Here is a 22,044-nt window from a genome sequence, read left to right as displayed (position 1 = left end):
GTACCGCATTTTCATTTACAGTATTTTATGTATTCGCTGTAAAGTGAAAAACAATTGATTTTAAATTAAGATTTGTTTTTTTTTTAGTTGTATTTACAGTATTGGTTGTTTCCCTGTAAAAGCTAGGTCAGTTAAATACTGTGAATTCAATTGAACTTACATGAGCAATCATTAATAGAATAACTCATATTCCAAAATATTTCAGTTAACTGCAGACAATAAAACAATTTTAACTTTTGTTATTTATTTAAGACATTTCAAATGTATGACTGAAGTGGATGTTGACAGACAACAGTAGACATGGTTTGAACACAACCACAACCTTATCTGATTTGACACAGATAAGGGGGTTAAAAGCGCAGTGTGTGTAAGTGCAGTATGGCAACTGGCAAGTCTATGTAATGTAGTATAAGGAGTTGTGTTTGTACAGGATGCGGAGTAAAGAAACTCATCCCCAGTCTGTTTTGTGGGTGTTCCCTCAGTCTGCCACGTGGGAACAGAGACGTCTGCTTGACCTCAGTGGTTTAAACAGTCCGTGGTCAGAGCGTGAAATGTCTTTTGAAATACTTTTGGGCCGTTGTTGTACTCTTCTGGTATAGGTATCCTGCAGGGTAGGGAGAGGTGCTCTGATGGTACCTTTCGCAGTAAATGTCAAGTGTCTGAAAAAGAGAAAGAAAGCATACATTACAATTGACCCCGTTCATGAATATACAGTAATTAATGCAAACTACTCCGGTTGTGTGACAAATAAAAGCAAACCCACACTAGTCAGGTGCAATAGATAGAAGTAATGCAGATGTGTACAATACACCACCATAGCAAAGTTTGGGAGTTCACTTTGATATGTCCAGTGTTTTTTTTTTTTGGAAAGGGGACATTTCGAAGTGACCCTACACTTCTGAACAGAAGTATGTCTATGTGATATCATACCTAATCTCATAATTGCCTGCGGCAACTCTGCCTTCATGCGAACACCACTTTTCTGATGCCTAACATACTGTAGGCCATCTCCCATCTGACTTGCAATAGCAGCCTCTGGCTCCAGGCTGGGACTTCTGGATGGCTCCTAAAAAGAATAAACAGCAATTGCCATATAATTTGTTAATAAACAGCAATTGCCATACAAAACAAATCATAGCTTTAAAAAATAAGCAAGGCAATCAGATGTAGAAATAGAAATGATAATTACCTTGCCATGAGGCACCCTTGCCACCCTTGTCACCATCTATGTTACTTCTTGATATCAGTTTATTTATGAACATAAATAAAACACAAACACTTACACCATGTTGAGGGCAGCAGCCATGGCTAACAGACATCATCAGGGTAGTGCCATCAGGTAGTGCCATTAGGGTAGACCGACTTCGCCCTGGACAGTTGTTGGCAGTTGAGCCCACAAAGTCATAACAGACACATGAAAGGAGGGGATAAACTAAACAGTTACAGACACAAATACAGTACATGCACACATATTAAATGCTATATGCGTGTGTCTCTATTTGGTGAGTGAACTCACTTGCAGGCTTGGAACTTCTTCCATATGGAAGTGACACACATTTGGTACATTCCAAAATGCACACAGCCTAAGTGTCTCTGACACAGCGTTCTCAGGGCAGCAGTCCTCACACCACCTACTAACAGAGGGAACAGAAAGAGGCTTACATTAATTAATACATTGCAAAACACACAGAACATGAAAAGACCATCACTGAAGCACTACTACAGTCACATGCATCTTAAATAAACACATACCTCAATTTAAGTCACCAAACATTGGGCAAATAAAGGCTATAAAATGAATACCATTTAGCCAAACACTACCCTTCACAAACTAAAGATCCCTTTTACTTATCGGCATGATATTTCTGGTAATTGAAATTCCCCAAATGCTCCCCTTTCACATCCACTATATGACGGATCTATGAGCATGACTATGCAAAACTACAGTTCCTAAATTAGGGGTGAGATAACTTACACATCAGCCTACTTCATTAATTTGTTTTACTGGTCCTCTTTTCAGTTATAGCAACACTACATATTATGCATCAACACTACATGTATTAAGTTTAATGTTAACTACCCATGCCCCATGGAGTTCGCAAAGTAATGTTACTAACTAGCAGAGGTGGGACAAAGTCATTGTTTGGCAAGTCACAAGTTAGTCTCAATTCATTGCCCTCAAGTCCCGAGTCAAGTCCCGAGTCAAGACAGGCAAGTCCCGAGTCAAGTCCAAGTCAAAGGCCAACAAGTCTCAAGTCAAGTCCCAAGTCCTACGGTCTGACTTTCGAGTCCTTTCGAGTCTTTTTAAAAATCGAGTGAAACAGGTATTTTGTCAATTGAATGTGTGTGTGCTGGAGAGATTGAGATGCAAATCTGTCTAGCAGAAATGTCAAAATATGTGTTCAATTTGTTAAAGGAGTCATAGAACGCATTTTTTGACCATTACAAATTGATCTTTGAGCCTAAATAATGTCATATGTAAATTTGTGGGGCTGAAAACGCCCCAGGAGCACTGCTAGATCGCCTAATACAAGGTCATAAATAAGCCTTGCAATGAAACAGTTTGTTTTTCCTGCCCACTCAGCAAGTTCATGAATATTCAAATGAGATGCGCGCTGATTGGTCGATTGGCCGATATGTTCTGAAAGTTGATTGGCTCAATCCACCGGTCTGAAGCTAGAGCAAAGTGAAACTACGTTTACTGCTGGTAAATAAAGCCAAAGTCCTTGATAAAGCTATCAACAATGGATTTAAATAAGGAATACAGCCGTACATGTATAAACCGAGTCAGAAGGTTCTGACGAAGATGAAGTGCAGCAGATTCCCCAACAGAATGAATGTGTTAGATTGGTAAGTTTTATCAGTACATTTCTTAGTATAGTAACTCTCCAAAGTTAGCTGTAATAACGCTAGCATTACAACGTCTCTGCCATAGACCACATATCTAGATACTAGCATCGTAAGAGCAGTTTAACAAGAATTATTAATCGAAGGTATGCAAATGAGAGGGGGTGTATCTTAAGGGGGATGGGCGCCTATTACGTGTTATCTGAGCTCTGTTCAGATTGGAGCATTTCAACACGGCTGTTTCTATTTCCCAATTTGCATACGAAAGCAGGCGGGGGACGCGGTAAAGTCTTTGGTGTTGTCCTTTGGGCACTGCTCGCAGCCTAAATTCAACAGGAACAAGGTGAATGTGGTTTTGAATTCTAGGACTCCTTTAAGAAACCACTGATAGGCCTACACAATCTGAAATAGTTTTATAACGTGTGACCATGTTTATTATATTACAAAAATGTAGGCAAAACCGTATTGCCATAAGGGGGATACAGATAACTCACAGCAGTGGCAATCCTAGTCTCTGCTCAAACCTCCAGTCCACACACACAGAAAATGGTGTGTCTTGTGTCTATTTCATATTTTGAATTCATAAACTTGACATATTTTGTTAACAATTTATAGTATTTTAGGATCTGCATAATTACTTATAGCTAAAAAATATTCAGTCATTTGAATACTTCATATTGATTACACTTGTCTTTAATGATATTACAGGGTGGTGTGTAGGTCTAATTGAGTGCCTGTCACTTTAAGAAGTACGTGAACGTAATTAGGTTTCATTCGGTTAGAATAATAGTCACGCATAGTTCAAGGATATATGTTTTCATTAAATAAAATGAATGTTCAAAAAACTGACAAGGTAAAGAAAATATTTCTGATGTCATAGAAAATATCTTGCAATGTTAACTTCTATGATTTAGGTAGGTTACCGTGGCATGGCATTGTTGTCCCGTTCACTTTTTCCTTGGTCATGTTTAATTGGGTGGGTGCTTAACTTACTCTACCATGACATGGAGTTTGATATGTATCCAATGAGTAACAACCAGTGCTCAAAATAAGAATAGAATAGAATAGAATATATACTTTTTTGATCCCGTGAGGGAAATTCAGTTCTCTGCATTTAACCCAATTTAACCGAATTAGTGAACACACAGTGAGGTGAATCACACAACCCAGAGCAGTGAGCTGCCTGCCCAACCAGCGGCGCTCGGGGAGCAGTGAGGGGTTAGGTGCCTTGCTCAAGGGCACTTCAGCCGTGGTGGACTGGTCGGGGATCAAACCGGCAACCCTCCGGTTACAAGCCCGATGCGCTAACCAGCACACCACGGCTGCCCACGTTAAAACGTTATGGTAGCCTATTCTCCTCCTGATAATGTTAGTGGAATGGATTTAATGTGAATGTACACAAAAAGACGCACGTGGCTATATGATACAGCGCATGTTTGAGGTGAAAATGTTCCACCTTTTAAAAGCCTAATCCTAATCGTGGTTAAATCCATCAATTAGACAACAGAATCAGTAGGGTAGGATATCAGTTTGGTTTACCAGGCATATGTCAAAAAGCAGGCTAGGATGAAGCTGGGAGGAATTTAACAAGTCCTACACAGTCATTCGTTTCTTGTTGGTCTCCACGTAATTTTCGTAGGCAAACGAATTAACGAAATAATCTTAGGTATCATTTTGCTGGCGCATTCACGTCCGTTGTCTGGCCCTGCGTGTTGTCTAGCTTGTTCCGCGTGGTTGGCCGCTGTCGAATCAAAACAATCTAGGCTACAGTAAGTGATTTGATTGGATTTTGTGCCGAATATGCGCATTGTCTCACGCACAGGCGCACACACATAAATATAGATAGATCAGTCCGTGTCTACATTTTATCTTTTTGTCTTTCGTTTTTTTTATGGGAAGTAGCAAGTCTTTACAAGTCAATAGGCGCAAGTCCAAGTGAAAGTCCGAGTCATTGATGTTAAAGTCCAAGTCGAGTTGCAAGTCTTTTTATATTTTGTCAAGTCGAGTCTAAAGTCATCAAATTCATGACTCGAGTCTGACTCGAGTCCAAGTCACATGACTCGAGTCCACACCTCTGCTAACTAGCTGCTAACGTTAACAACTTTCACCTGTGTCTGTCTGCTAGCTAACTTCAGCCTTCAGCCTGCATGGTAACAGCCACTTTAAGCTAAGCTACTTGCGTCTGATATTTCATTCAAACTAAAACTCTACATTCATAACGACATATCAGACTGAATTATTGCTAGATATAATATTGACTATCATTCGAAAAATCCCACATGATGGTTAAGTTAGTTACTGGAAAAGTTAACATTAACAGCTAACATCGCTAACGCTAGCGACGTTAGCTCGCTAGTTCTAGCTATCGATATGTGCTATGCTGATTCTAACATGACAATAATGGCTTTGGTTGACATTTCAATGTGAAAACAATACATTTCTAATAAATTCCCGTTTTCAATTGGCATACAAAAGTACTGTAATTCTTACCTTGAATATGATGTTTGTACAGAGTTGAAAATTGCAGTCAGATTCATGATTGAAAAGTGACGGTTGAAGTGAAGTCACTCACTCTGGCTGGAGTTGAAAAGTCAGGGGTGGGGGATGGGAATTACTGCGTGTGCGCATGCGCTTATCAAGAGGCGATAAGCAGCCGTTAAAAACAATCGTGGAAAATTATTAGGCTGAAATGTGTTATGCTTGCTCAATAGTGTGATCAAAGCCTTAATTCTTGACATCAAATTGACTTTCTCAACCGTCTCTGGTATGTCATTATGAGTTAAAAGAAATATAAGATTAAAAAAGGGAAAACACAGTAGGCTAGTTTACTTAACTATTTACAGTAGCCTAGGCTACTAGTGGCTATATTGTGATTTGTTTACAGTAGTGTTTTGACTACTGTAATTTCTAAGGTAACACTTACTACTGTAATTGTAGTTTACAGTAGAGATACCGCATTTCCATTTACAGTATTTTATGTATTCACTGTGAAATGAAAACCAATTAAATACTGTGATTTCAGTAGTTTTACAGTAACTTACTGCCCAATTGTTGCCAACAAGTTACTGTGAATACTTTTTACAGTAAAGGTACCGCATTTCCATTTACAGTATTTTATGCATTCACTGTAAAATGAAAACCAATTAAATACTGTGATTTCAGTTGTATTTACAGTAACTTACTGGCCAATTGTTGAAAAGAAAAAATACAGTAGTTTACTTTACTATTTACAGTACTAGAGTGTCTATACTGTGTTTGTTTTACAGTAGTGCTTTGACTACTGTAATGTTTACAGTAACACTTGGACTACTGTAATTGTAGGGGCGTTACTGTAAATTTTACAACATTCTACTGTAAAAAGCATATACAGTAGTGCTACTGTGAAATTTCCTGTAAATAACTGTGAATTTCACAGCCATTTTTTACAGTGTAGTAACGGAGGGAGTCAAGTGCCCACTTGATGGCTAGGATCTCCAACTCCACAGCTGCATACCGCCTCTCCCAGTCGAACAGCTTCCGGCTGATGAATGCAACTGGCCTCCGCTGTCCGTCCTCCTCCTGTAGCAGGACTGCACCCAGGCCTACTCCAGACGCATCCGTCTGTACAATGAAAGGGTTTTCAAAGTCCGGGCTCAGCAAAACAGAGTCACTGCAGACTGCCCCCTTCAGGTCCTGGAACGCCACCTCACACTGCTCAGTCCAGACTATTCGATTTGGCGCCATTACCCTGGTGAGCTCAGAAAGGGGAGATGATCGCTCAGAGAAGTTAGCAATGAAACGTCTGTACCATCCAACCAAGCCTAAAAAGGCTCTCACCTTCGTTTTAGTTGTTGGCGGCATACAGCTCCAGATGGCTTCGACCTTCTCCACCTGTGGACGTATGACCCCACCTCCAATGACGTAACCAAGGTAGTGGACCTCTCGCTTATATTTAGGGGATCAGATAGGTTAGTTATTGATAAGGGGAGGGATTAGAATAAGGGATTCTAAGACGTTTAGTAAGTTTTTTCAGAGTTGTAGTGAATTACGTACGAGTAAGTTGTGTAGAGTTCTTGATGAGCGATTAGCGTGATTTAGCAGTGAGTTTGTTGTTTTTAAGTGGACACCTCCTGCTGCCCGTGTGCTAGTCTGTACAATTTATTAGCAAGAATAAATTACCGGAGTTTGAATCGACATCCAAGCCTCCCTGTAACCTCTCCTCAGCACTACAATATGTTAAAGGACCAACGCATTGCCAGGAGGAAGATTCAGATGATGATGACCATCCACAAGCAGTGCAAGCAGCCAACAACCCCAGCATCCTGAACAACTTCAGCAACCGTCCACTGTGTCTGAAGCTTCCAGCCCTGAACAAAGCTGTGATGAACCATCCACAGGTTCAGGTACACAACACACAACAGTTACCTCAGAAGGTATTTCATCAACACCTATAACTGAAAGCCCTCTAGACGAAGTGCCATCTCCAACAGACCCCGCCCTTTGGCCCACACATATGTCAGACACTGACAGGGTAGAAATGGTGAGAAGAGGACTATTCAACATTCCAGCAGATTTCTCTTTTCCTAAGGGCCCAGATGGAAGGGCATTTCATATAAACGTCCAATTTAAATCCCTTCCCAATAGAGAAAAAATTAAAAGAAGCTGGCTTGTGTACTCTCCACAGAACAATGCTGTGTTCTGTTTTGCGTGCAAGCTGTTTAGGTCAAAGAGCATAAAGCTGACCGAAACAGGCTATGGCGACTGGTTCAACATCAACATTTGCTTGAGGGGCCATGAAGGTAGCCCAGACCATACAAAGTGCATGTTAAAATGGAAGGAACTGGATATGCGTCTGAGGAAGAATCTATCCATAGACCAGCAGGAGCTGGCTTTAATGGAGGCGAGATGTGTTGAAGCGTCTATTTTCAATAACTCTATCTCTAACCTCCAGAAATTTATCTTTTAGGGGCTCTTCTCAAACTCTTTATGAAAAAGACAATGGGATTTTTTTGAAAGAGGTGGAGCTGCTGGCTGAATTTGATTCAGTTACTGAAAGACATGTGGCCAAAATGAAAGATGAGGCTTCCAGAATACACTATCTTGGACAACAGACTCAAGATATAATAGAGATTGTCTCCTCCCAAACAAATCGAACCATCCAAGTAAAATATTATGCCATCATCCTTGACTGCACCCCAGACATCAGCCACAAGGAACAAATGTCCCTGGTTGTCCGCATTGTTGAATTGGTACCTAAGCCAGAGTACTTCCTTGGATATTTGAACGTGGTCGAAACAACTGGTCTCAATCTGTCAAATGTTGTTCTGGAAAAGTTGAGGGAACTCGGCATTTCCTTCGACGATTGCAGAGGACAGTTCTACGATAATGGAGCCAATATGAAGGGAAAGAGGCATAGCCTAGAAATCTAGACGCACCCTAGCGGCCAAAAATATTTTTGCCTAGTGGGATGGTCTAGGGTCGCACCGTTGAGGCCAAACCTGTGCTAGGCTCCAGGCCAGCCTAGCCAATCAGAACGCTCTATCTGTGTACGGAGTCCTTGAGCCCGCCTTAGCTCACCTTCGGCTTCCGATATTGACGCCAGGAGGCTGGACCATGCGTCCTCATTCGACGAGTTGGGTGTGAGACTGTGTTGCACAACCATAGAGAAAAACAAAAGATGGATGAGGCTAACGAAGCGTGTTCGTTTGAATCGGCTTTGGAAGAGTTAGACTTGAGTTTTTCTTTGAAGATTGAGCAGAAAGAAGCACTCAAGTCATTCGTTTTAAAGAAGGATGTATTTGCCGTTTTGCCGACCGGCTACGATTGGTCACAAATGCTGGCCTATTGCAGAGGCAGTTTGAAAGACAAACGTTCATCCCACCCACAGGCTTCAGCTCTGTGAATGGTCCGACCCCAGACTATACATTTCTGTATAGTTTGGCTTGCCAGGCTAAAAGAGGCAAGGAGTGCAGGCCAGACTGCTACAACTGAATTCAAGGGCAGTGTTTGTCCCTTGTGCTGCACATACAAAGAATCTGGTCATATCAGATGCTGCTAAAGCCTACCTTACATTGACAGACTTTGCAAAGATTTGGAAAAGATTTTTGAAAGACTAGTCTCAGACCCTCTCACATCTAAAGATAATTCATCCAGTTTCTAGTCACAGGCCAGTCTCAGATTAGGATTTTGCAAAAACTGTGGGTCACTGTTTACAAGACTGCTAAAAGATTCCTTCAAATTATTTCCATTGTGCAGTACATATCAACACGAACTCATATACCATAAACTACTATTCTGAAAGTAATTTTTTCGCCGTTTCTGCAGTATTGTTTGATGTGTGACATCACTAACAGATATAGAGTTGTTCTGTCATGTAGAATAGCCAACTAATAAATTATAAGAAATGAAATAGCAAATAATCATATAGGCTACAGCTGTCGCCTATTTCGCCCCTTCCTGTTTCACGTTCGAGCGAGGTCACTATTAGTTTTTAATGTTCACGTCACTATTTGCATGAGCAACGACTGAAAAGACTTCCGATAATATCAAACATGTTTGATATTGTCGTAACGGCAAAACTAGAAAAAGACTGACTCCGACGGACTTAAAGATTGGCACCTTACACTAAGCGATTTAGATGACGGGAGCGCGCCACGATTCAAGTACAACTCCCAAGATTTTGGAAATGTAGTCGCTGACTGTTAAAACAGACCAAAATCGTGCAATGTAAGACAGCCTTAAGTCGTCTACGGATGCAATTGGCTATTTTGGATACCTTTTGTTTATTAAGCGTTTAACACTAGTAGGCCCCTCACCCACTTGACCACGACTCTCACCACCCCCATCAGACTTGCTGCAGTCCATCTACTGGTGACGGGGCCTCTGGTGCTTTGACGAGCCGACTGAAACACATCCGCCCACCTGGCTGCTTCCTCCGCTGTCTTAGGGTCGTGCTCCCGGATCCAGATGGCCATCTCCGGATTCAGCATATCCATCAACTGTTCAAGGACGATCATCTCACCGATCTCTTTTGCTGAATGCTGCTCCGGTCTTGTCCATTTTGTGTAAAGCTCTTTCAGTCGAACATACAACTCTTTAGGCGTCTCACCTGGCATGACCACTGCAGAGCGGAATTTCTGGTGGTAGGTCTCCACGTTGATGTTGTACTTTTTCAGGATAGCCTCTTTCACCAGTGTATAGTCATTAGTGTCTTGAATGTCCATCGCCACGAATGCACTGCGTGCCTTTCCAGTGAGCAGTGGCACCAGTCTAATGGCCCATGTGGATTCTGGCCACCTGCACGTTGCTGCGACCCTCTCGAACGTGGCCAAAAAGTGTTCGATGTCATCATCCTTGGCCAGCGGGTGAAGCTTAGGCTCCTTGAACTTCAGCTCATGGTCCCCATCTACGTCTGATGGTGGCCTGGGTGAATTTGACCTCGACGCCTCGCTTCCCTCAGGAAGGTCTCCAACCTGGCCTTGAAGAAGCTGAAATTGATGGTTCATTACCTTCCAACGTTGATCCTGGGACTGTACCACCTTCTCCCACTTCTCATCTCGTTCTGCTTGAGCCTGCAGCAACGTCTTCATTAAGTTGGCCAATTCCCCCACTGCTCCCTCTCCTGGGTTTGTCATGGTTGTGGTAGCTGCTGCCCCATCAGCTGACTTTTCTCCCGTATCCGTGTTCTGGTCTTCTTCCTGCTGAGGGCGGATCTCACCCTGTTTGGATGGCTTTGACCTGCCTGGCATCTTCACCACTGTCCCCTTGAGGCCTTCCAGTTTTCTTCTGACACCAAATGTAGTCCGGATGGCGTTGCGGGGATCGAATGGAGACAGGGTGATTTTAAAAATGGCAAAAGGTTTTATTCCTCAAAGGCACAGGGAAACTAGCCTGACTCTCGCCAGACCCTTGTAGTTCCGCCATGCTCCACCAGAGGCGTTTCGCTGAGCTCCACACAAGGGTCTGGACGCGAGGGCAATCCAAACCCCTGTGCCAGTGCTCAAAAAATGAGCAACCAATCAGGAGCGCCGAAGCGAGTGTTTGATTCAAATAACAATGGCGGCACGCAGCGAGGAGTCTTGTGCTGACATTGATTCTGCTATTTCAACCGTTTTGTCGAATCTTTCACGTATTCATTCTTTAAAAGATTAACAGAGAATAGTTTTGAAGACATTTACTGGTGGCAAGGATGTTTTTACTCTTCTTCCGACCGGGTTTGGCAAGAGCTTGAAGAAGCCTAGCACGTCATTCAAGATAACAGGCAAGTGGTTTATCAAATCACATGCGAGGATGTTTTACAAGGACCCGCCTTCAGAAATACATCTCCTATCGAGAAGTCCCAGATCCTTGTGTGAAGCAGACAGCGAACTACAGGATCTGGCGAAAGTCAGGTTACAGGGAAACATCATGGAGGGAAAAAAAAAGAAAAACTCCAACAAACAAATAGCAAAACTAGGTCCAGGCATTTTCCCCCCAGGTCTATTGATAGGTACTCTCACTACCCCATCTCAGACCCAACTGCTTCAGCCATCTCCCACCAAGCACTTATCCCCATGGCTTAACCCATTCCACTCTTGTCTAATCAATTAACTATACAAATATACATTCCACTTTCCAATGTCAATACATACAGACGATACCATATTAGCAACACATCATTTACTAAACCAGCACCACACATCACCATAGATAACTCACAAGCCCCAAACACCCCTCTTCTCACACACACAACCATCAGTCCATGCGGTGACGTCACCCCGCCCAAAGTTCAAATGTCCCTCGGGAGCTGCCGTCGCATCCTTTGCTCAGACGCAGAAGTAACCCACGCACCGGCTGGCGAATTTACGAATCCTACTATAGAGAGCTGAAGTCCCGCCCCTTCCGATTGCCTCCATGGGACCTATCTTTGGATTTTTTTTTAATGGCAGTCAATGGAGAAATATAAATTATTTTCTGGTCCCGATTGTCTTGTGCCTTGAAATACCCATATGATGTTTGTCAATTCTAATGAAAATTTTTCATGTAAAGACATTTGAAAAGTATGTCGTAACTAGTGAATTACAACATTGTGAAAGATCGTGTTTCCAACGACTACAAACACATCAGTCGCGTTAGTGACGTTAATTCACAGCCACAGGCGCCAGCAACAGGTCTTATTTGAGCTTCCCCCTTGCCGATGAAAATATCATGAGTCAGAGGATTAAACACATCAGATAAGTTGTATTTCATTCAGACTGTACTGGACAAACACTACTGTTAAGTGACTTAGCTGGCAGCAAGATGTAACTGTTAACTAGCATAATAGCTGGCTAACTAGCCAGCCTCTCGTTTGCTAGTTGGTGACGTGCATCGTTTGAGACGAGAGATGTAGTCCACTGAACGGAGTCGCACAAAACTTACATAACTTTTAAAGTCTAACGAAAAACAGAAATTTATTAATGTGAAAAATGATCTTTTAAATTCCCACACATTATATGTGAAATGCACGGTCCAACTCGAACGGGACCAAAACATAATTGTTATCTCTCCATTGACTCCCATGCATAAAAAATCGTGAAATAGGTCCCATAGACCGGAAGTCGAAGGGCGTGACTTCGGCTCTCTATGGCCACGCCAAGTCCCGCCCTATGCCTATGCCAGATTGGCTAACACTTAAACGACGCCCTCTACGTGCCTCCACACGTGACCTCAGTTTCTGGTGCGTAGTTTGATATAATCATTTAGCGTAGCCCTACAACTAATCGCAAACTCCTGTCCCATAGATCGCACGTGAGTAGCCTGCAAACTGCGCACTAGGTAAGGCTTCTTTGTACGACGTTGGAGCGTTGTAGTATTTTGTTAAACTGCACTTAGATTGGCAAGGCTTCTTTGTACTGTAGTATTTTGTTTTTTACCTGTAAGGCATCGATGTTGGATGCTAGTGCGCTGTAGTATTTGTTTTTACCGCCATACTGTTGTGATGAACGCCGATCCTTAGCCAGCTTGTTTCCTAATGGTTTGACATTTCAAGACATCGCCTTCTTTTTCTTTTATCCATATACAGTATGGGCGTTCATATTAAAAGGTGCCATATTTGCCAGGTGCCGTATTTGCAGGAGTTGGAGGAGCTTGAGGTTAGGAGGTGCAATAGATGGTTAAGGCTAAGATTTAGAAACAAATGATTATAGTTGCTGTATAGACCCCTTCGCTTCGTTGATGATCTTCCAGAGCATAGGTTGGGTGCACGCACCAATTCAGTCAGTTCACACACTGACACACACAATTCAATGGGATGGAAAGCTTTCTGACTCCGACATGGGCACACATTTTCTGTGACATGAACCGTGAAGGGGTCAATACTCAATACTCCCTTGTGAGTGAACAATTTACTTACATTAACATTTTGGATGACAGACACTCTTACCACCTGGATATAAACACCTGCTGTGTACAAAGGATGAGTTTCATACGCATTTAAAAGTGCAGCTCTCCACCAAAGAGGAGGTGGAGAAATGGCTGGAGGCGTTTCAGCATTCCTCCCTTTTAACATGCTTATAGAGTAAGTGTAGCATAGCTTTGGAAGTGGATGATAGTGTACAGGGCAAGGGCGTAACTTTGGGTCTACCATTGGGGGGGTTAAACTCGCGGCATATTTATCAATTTATTTATTTATTGAATAATTTTCTTGTGCAAAAGTTACACGCTAATTTGCAGTTTCTGTATTAGAAATACATTGTGATACTTTTACTGATTTATGCTACTTAACGTAAATGCAGCTGTTCACTTGACTATTTATGCCATAACACAGTAGTTAAATTCAGTGTTTAAGCACTAGCCAGCAGTGGCAGCTTCCACTTAATTGATTTTGTGTGTGTGTTCACTATCTTATGAAAAAAAAACCAAGAACTTAAAGATCAATCAATTGCATCACTGTATTGGCACCTGCATGCAGCAAATGTATTATGCACAATTCAACAATACATCACAATTCTCAATACATCACAATACACGGTGGCACACTTGCACCTTTATTCTAAACTGATTTCACATATTGGTGGGCATGCCATCACCAAATCTCACCATCCACTAACAAAATCTAAACAAAGGCATGTAAAAATAAGGCCTATCTGTAAATCACATTTTAAGGTGTGTTACAACATATTAGGCTGCAACTTAACACACACCATTCAAACACCTGTTTGCGTCTTGACCAAATCTCACCATCCACTAACAAAATCTAAACAAAGGCATGTAAATACAAATTAAGGCCTATCTGTAAATCACATTTTAAGGTGTGTTACAACATATTAGGCTGCAACTTAACACACACCATTCAAACACCTGTTTGCGTCTTGGTGTAAAAGAAAGGAACTGTATACACACTGACTTCTTAGTTTCTTAGTCTTCATTTTATATTACAACATATTAGACTGCGACTTAACACACATACCATTCAGGTAAAAGCACCAAACACCTGTTTGCGTCTCGGTGTAAAAGAAAGGAACTGTGTACACACTGACTTCTTAGTTAAGAGGTCCAATTTGTCCTGATGGATGTGACACACTGCAACATGGTTCAGCCTCTGCTGTGTCATAGTTGTGCGCAACCAGGTCTTTAATCGTCTAAGAGCACTAAAGCTCCTCTCTGCCTCAGAGGACGAGACTGGTACCACAAGGAGTAATCTGATCAGAGTTTCAACTTCAGTAAATAAGCCTCGCACCTCTATTGGCAAATCTTTGAGAACGTCTGTAGCCTCTCCACAGGAACTGTACATGTAATTATGTTTGAACATAGGTAGCTGGATTTCCAACAACTGGGCATTAATTTCTGGGTAGTCATGAACCACCGGATCAATATTTCCAGACAGCAAGGTGTTCTCCAGCTTTTGTAGGGTAAGAAGACCACCCTGCTGGAAGCGTTCAGTGAACTGTGTGTTAATGGTGTCCAGAACCTTATAAAACTCAACTCTGTAGTATTCCACAGGAGTTTTAGGACTGAAACCACTTGATTCGCCACAATAGCGCTTGGGTGGCTGTCGAACTCTTGGCATTGTTATGGGTTCTAAGTCTAAAGAATTCACAACTGAAGATGCCCTCTCAAAAAGGTGTTGGAAAGCCTCATCACTCCTCTTGCCATTGAGAGTAGACTGAACCTTACAAACAGCAGTCTGCATACCAGAAACAGTCTCTGTCCTTCTCTGAAGAGACTTGTTGAGACACTCTAGCTCCCCAATAACTGCTTGTGCCATCACAAGACCAAGTACAGTACTGCCCCTCAAAAACTGCTGAAACAGACCATTTGCAGTGGTTGCAGTGGGAGAGTTAGTCCCTGCCATTTCCTCTAAGGCAGTGAGGATAGAGTCATACTGTGTTAAAACAGAATGGATGGCACCGTGTCTAACAGTCCACCTGGTTTCACAAAGTGGTTTCAGGGCACTAGAGGTTCCATGATCAGATATCGCTATCTGATGAAACATATGCTTGAATTTGCCAGACTGGCCACACAGAACTCCTAACTGATGAACCCAGTCAAGGGCATCTCTCACAACAATGGAAGCTGTGCATGCCTTCTGTGCAATCAAATTTACACAATGTGCTCCACAGTGCACATATAAAGCAAGCGGCTGTTGTTTCCTAATGTGAGCCTGTGCTCCAGAATATTTGCCGGACATATTCGCCGCACCATCATATGTCTGCCCACGCAGTGCTGACAATGGCAAATTTAGTCTGCAGATTACATCTAATGCTACATTTGCAAGAGCTTCTCCTGTTGTCTCAGACACTGAATACATCCCGATGAATTCCTCATGAGGATTTAAGTCATGATCCACATAACGAAGACATACAGATTCTTGCTCTTGACCTGATATGTCTTGTGTCCCATCAACAATCAAAGCAAACTGTGTGACTGGGAGGCATCGAATAGTGTCAGCTATTCCTCTTATAATGTCTTTGCTCATTATGCCTAGTATCTCATTTTGAATGAGAGGACTTGTATAATCCTGCTTGTGTGTGGTTAACCACTTCTGAAGAGCAGGGTCATCTTCAGCCTTTTCCCTCAGGTGTTGGGATAGATTTCCCTTCTCGTCCACGTGACCTCGCAGAGCTAAACCTTGCCTAGCTAAAAATTTGATTGAGCCTACAATCCTCATCAAGCCATACCTGGCTTCCTCCTGTTGTCTGGCAACAGCTGTAGAAAGCTGTGCAGACACAGTGTTAGCTCGTTGTGCATATACGGTCATGGAATGTATATGTAACTGACTCTTGGCATGTTCAGAAAACTTTTGTATAGCCTTTTTCCAGTTTCTGAAGCCTACACTGACAAAGGCAGGGTCACTCTTATTTGCAAATGTCGGCTGATTTACAAACACCTTGGCGCAGTGGAAACATAAGACCCCTTGTAATGTGGCACTGTAATGCAGCCAAGGGAAAGAGGTAAACCATTTTGATTGAAAAGACAACACACAGTTAGCTCTTTTTTGCACTACAATGAACTTTGGATCTGGTTGAACAGGCTTTGTGCAGGTGTTGATGTCCGAAACATCGATTTCCTCTCTGTCCCTGCCATCTGCGCTTGACTGGTCCCTGACATGGGGCTCAATATCCTATGTTTAAACATGACATAAAATGTATTACTCTCTGAAATAATCTTATTCAATTAAATTAATGTATTGTACATATCAATAACACTATTCACAGCTAAACTATATTGCATTCTCACCTGCTCCTGTGCCTGACTGCTGCCTTCATCATGTGACCCTCTGTGAGGAAACCACAGCAACCAAATTACTAGCTTTACCTAAATCCTCTCATTCAAAACAAAATACTAGGCACAATGAACAATGTCAATGTCAAGATATAAGTCAAGACCTGAGAGGGCAGAGAATTTGTGAGAGTTTGTGAATTGTTTAGACTTGCCATCCATTCTGTTTTAACACAGTATGACTCTATCCTCACTGCCTTAGAGGGAATGGCAGGGACTAACTCTCCCATTGCAACCACTGCAAATGGTCTGTTTCAGCAGTTTTTGAGGGGCAGTACTGTACTTGGTCTTGTGATGGCACAAGCAGTTATTGGGGAGCTAGAGTGTCTCAACAAGTCTCTTCAGAGAAGGACATAGACTGTTTCTGGAATGCAGGCTGCTGTTTGTAAGGCTCAATACTACTCACTCTCAATGGCAAGAGGAGTGATGAGACTTTCCAACACCTTTTTGAGAGGGCATCTTCAGTTGTGAATTCTTTGTATAACCCATAACAATGTCAAGAGTTTGACAACCAACCAAGTGCTATAGTGACGAATCAAGTGATTTCAGTCCTAAAACTACTACTACAGAGTGGAGTTTTATAAGGTACTTGACATTCACACATAGTTCACAGAACGTTAGTGTTCTGACATTGCATGTTTGAATGCACAATTTTGTTTAAGGTCTCTTACCTGGTCATCTGTGCCTCCTGCGCTGCCTGTCTCTGTGCTCTCTCTCCCTCACTTTGGTCACCTGACCCTCTGTCGCCTCCTCCTCTCTCTCCTTCTACAATTGCTGTACCTCTGTCGCCTCCTCCATCTCCTTCTACAATTGCTGTACATCTGTCGCCTCCTCCATCTCCTTCTTCAATTGTTGCACCTCTGTCACCACCTTCTCTCTCTCCTTCTTCACTTGCTGTACCTCCTCTGTCGCCTCCTTCTCTCTCTCTCTGGTCACCTGTCTCTCTCTGGTCAGCTCCTTGACCATTTCCCTCTCTTTCTCTCTTCTCCTGATATATAAAAATCTCAGTTAAGCTTCATTTTCGAATGGTTTGAGAGAGGTGGTATATTCAGTTTTGGAGAAAGTGTGTTCCCTCACCAAAAAGTTGGAAAGCATTTTAAACACCTTTTGCCCACTTACTACCACATAAAGATTGTTATAAAATAATAGCCTAATAATAATAATAATAATAATAATAGGCCTAATAAATAATAATAATAATGTTGTTTCAATGTTTGCCAAGCCTACTCGCATGCACAGTCAGCACAAATAGTTTAGAGTGCTGCGTCTCGTTGTTGCATGGCAACCATTCATATTGAGGGGGGATTTCTTGGCGGAAGAATGATTAGAACTATCTATGAATAGCCTACATCGTTAAATTTTTCGTTGCTGTGCCTTTGTTTCATGAAATCTTGCTAGATCAACGTAGTAGGCCTAACCGTTTTAGAAAAGCAATAAGCCACTCGAGTCCGTGGTTACTGTATCTATAATCGAACAGCTAGGGAGGGGAATTTAGGCATGACGCGAACTGCCTGCCTACAGTAGGCTAGCCTATAAACCACGGCCTCTCAGGGCTTATTGCTTAATTTAACTCGTTAATCCACCTTTTAGAATGACAGCCCACCAAAACGTGTGACTATATTGGAGCAAACAGCAACTTAAGTTAGCCTACTGTTCAGTCAGTGACATGGTTCGAGTGATCCATCCCTGCACCCTCAACTGGCAAACGAAAATCTAGCCAGCCAACTTCAGTCAATATCAGTTTAACAGAAAACTTAGCAATAGGGGTAGGTTATACCTCCGTTTGGTCAGAATTCTTGCTCTTCTTTGCATGTGTCGACCAACAATGAAAAATAGTTGACTGGCTGCTTTTTTGTGTCCTTTTCATCTTTCTAGTCTTTCCAACTGCTCGTCCCAGCGGCGGCGCTAAATAGTAACCAAACCTTCGGGTAGAGAAACTGAAAGCGTTCGGGTCGGGTAATACCAAGTAGGCTAGTGGGGGGGGGGGGGGGGGGTTACTACATATCTTGCTGCAAATGAAACGAATGAGGAAAAGAAACGAAAGGTATTCATTCAAAATATTTTATAATTTGATAATATTTTTTTTTTTTTTTTTTTTTTTTTTGATATTGGGGGGGTTATATTAGCTGGATCTGATTTTTGCGGGGGTCATAACCCCCTTAACCCCCCCGCAAATTACGCCTATGGTACAGGGAGAGGTATAATGAGAAGTTTTGAAGTCTGAAATACAGTATGAATATACATGAACAAAAAAGAGTACCACAAGCAGGTCTACTAATTACTATATACTGTTTAGGTTGACCTCAGATGCCAACATAATACATACACATCTGGCAAAAACTCCAGAAACACCAACTGCCCTGCCACACTGTTTGCTGTCCTCAAAAGAAGCATGGAGGACAGGAGGTCAAGGTACAATTTAAAATAAAGCTATGTGTGTCTTAGAGTCTTATATTTCAGCTCTGTAAGATCATTTAATTGCATAGACATTGTGTGTATCCTTCAATATCATTAGTGTTACACTCCTCTGCCGTTCACAGATCGACAGATCAACATATGGCAGAGGGTTATCTCTTATATCTGAACTGGAAGAATGAGCACAACCATCGCCTTGCTTGTGCCGATGCCCTGAGGAAAAGGGATGTGTCTGCCGTCACCATTGCAAGGCTGACTGAGCTCTATCAGAAGGGTCATTCTCCCTCATCTGCTCTTGATACCATCAAATAGGACCTGCAGGAGGAAGAGGGAGACGAGTACCTCTATGCAGCAGCAGACCGTGCCATCTACCCAGACCTTCAGTTCTGTTACAGGTTAGTTTATCAAAACATGACTACTATCACAATTAATAACTGTCTTGTGCTGTCCTTTAAATAAATAAATAAATAACAGGAATAAATACATAAATAAATTAATATATTGGGTAGGGAGAGGAAGTGGAGGGAAGTTAAAATAAACCTGATTATACACACACACACACTAATTGCACCTCAATTCTATAATTACATAGTATTAAAAAATATGTTTTGTTTGCATGTGTGACAGGTTGTACTACAAGATATTTGAAAGAGCCTATGGTGCCCCATCTGGAGACGCCATGAAAGCAGACCTGAGAGCCCGGCTCGAAAAGTACAATAGTGAGCATGGCCGTGTCTGCGCAGACATGGAAGAGACCATGGATGGTCAAGTGGTTGTGGCCATCTGCACACCCCTAATGCAGCGAGTCCACACCAGAGTGCAGCAGAGTGGGGAGCTCATTTTCGTCGACTCCTCTGGGAATTGTGACCGGCAGAATCATCGCCTTTTCTTGGTCATCACCCATTCAGCTGCAGGGGGCCTGCCTCTTGGTGTGGTAATGACGACCTCGGAAAGCACAACCACCATAGCCACCGGGATGACACTGCTGAAAAATCTGCTCCCCCCTGGATCCTTCTTTGGGCATGTGGATGATCCTCAGGCAGTTACAACCGATGACTGCTCAGCTCTTCGGCAGGCATTGCAGTCGGTCTTCCCAGGAGCTAGCCTAATCCTCTGCACGTTCCATCTGTTGCAGGCTATGTGGAGATGGCTATGGAACAGCCACCATCAAATTAAAAAAGAGCACAGTCAAGAGCTCATGAATGGCTTTCGAGATCTTGTGTACGCAAGTACAGAGGAAGACCTTTCTGCTGCGTACACAAATCTCACATCAAGTCCTGTGGCTGTGCTGTACAGAGGGTTTTTGGCTCACCTGACTGGCGTATATGGGAGGCGTGCTGAGTGGGGGTTGCAGACTGTGTTGAGGAACAGCAGCAAACAATAAAAACCATCAGTGTAGGCACCCAGACAGATCAGGAAGTGCAGTGATACAGCAGCAAAGCCACAATGACTGATGACATTGAATTGTATCAAGTTCTTGACCCATGACCATACTTACAGCAAGACTAAGTTTTAGGAAGGTCATTGTGTCTGGTGCAGTCCACAGGTCCAAGTCTGTGTTGATCCGAGCAGCACTGCGACAGTAGGCCTAGATACCTCTGAGCCAGAACTCACACTTGCACAGCATAAAGGTGTTCTGAAACCTGACAAGGCTCATTCAGTAGAGAAGCATCTGAGCAGATTAGCGATCAATCCTCAGTACAGCGATACGCATCTTTATCTTTATTACTGTTCTTTTTAGTCATGTTGATTAGTTGATTGGCTTTTTATCATCCTGTTTACGTTGCAGTGTACAGTATGTTGTGTGTGGTGAGCTGCGCTGGGACCTTGAATTTCCCCTTGGGGATCAAGAAAGTATCTATCTATCTATCTATCTATCTTAAACCTGAATTATTATTTTATTTTATATTATTGTGTTAAATGTTCCAAATATTTGAGCTGCATTCTGTATGATATGATATATTATACAAATAAAGCTTATTAATACTAATAATTCAACTGTAGTCACTCAACATTAATGGCACGTATGTGTCAAAGACGACTCCTTTTTTGTTTAATGTATGCATGTATTCAACATAACCTGTACAAGGCTATGTATAGGACAGGAATTTTGTCATCAACGCGAACATTGTGTTTCTGTGAGTGGTTATTAGCCTAGGCTACTGGTCGTCTGTTCACGCAATGTGGCATAGTAGATTATGATATCATATTGATATGATATATGATAGTAATGCTAAAACGGCATTGTAAACAGGCGAATAAGAGCGGTATATTCCTTGCGTGCCAATAAGGCGATAACAACAACGATGCCGACACGCGGAATAGCAGAGTGTGGCTAATGCGTATAATGCGTATAATTTCTTTCGGCATTTTGTTTCGGCGTACCAACACAGCGTGAGTGCATAGCGTGCTTCCTCATTGAGCTCAGCCAATCATAGGGCGGGACTTGGCGTGGCCATAGTAGATTCGTAAATTCGCCACCGGCTGCAAGGTAAGAGTTTCGCTGTTCGTTTACAGTCTGTAATCCTTAGACATCCCGTGGTATGTAAGGCTTGTCACTAATGGAGTTATGTTTGTTTATGTCTTGCAGATGCCGGTTACAACCGATGTCGAGTGATGAGCCGTAGAGTAATGTTTGTGTGAAAAATAAAGTGTTGTGTTTGAAACTGCGTGCGTGTTTGGCTTGTTTGCATATGATAGTGTAGCGGTAACGGGCAGCAGCACCGTTACACTGTTCTTTGTGTAAAGGGGCCCTTTTTCTGTATTTCCTAGTGCCAAGAGATGACTGGCAGCAAGAGTCATCCAATGACGAAGGGCTGCGCTCACCTGAACGTAAGCTAATTAACACGCAGGCACAGAACAGATTCTGTAAAACAGCTTTAATTGCTTACAAAGATACACAGACACTCAGTGCGGTTACATGACCAGTCCAGTCTAGTCATCTAGTCCAGGGGTCTTCAACCTTTTTCAGCCCAAGGACCCATTGGCTGTGAGAGAGACTGAGCACGGACCCCCACACCTGGCACACCTCAAATCATGCCTTATCATTTGAACCGTCAGTCA

General features: G+C 42.5%; 1 long non-coding RNA gene across 1 annotated transcript; it reads right to left on the bottom strand.

Moving 5' to 3' along the window:
- Window positions 1-430: 430 nt before the first annotated feature.
- Window positions 431-1,512, bottom strand: LOC134095874 (uncharacterized). The gene is made up of 3 exons (XR_009940635.1): window positions 1,284-1,512; window positions 931-1,066; window positions 431-659 (listed from the first exon to the last, which is right to left on the bottom strand). It is a non-coding gene; the product is annotated as an uncharacterized LOC134095874 (long non-coding RNA).
- Window positions 1,513-22,044: the final 20,532 nt, after the last annotated feature.

Source organism: Sardina pilchardus, chromosome 11 (genome assembly GCF_963854185.1).
Source record: "Sardina pilchardus chromosome 11, fSarPil1.1, whole genome shotgun sequence".
Lineage (NCBI taxonomy): Eukaryota > Metazoa > Chordata > Actinopteri > Clupeiformes > Clupeidae > Sardina > Sardina pilchardus.
Note: the sequence above shows the minus strand (reverse complement) of the source record. Positions and strands in the feature narration are given on the sequence as shown.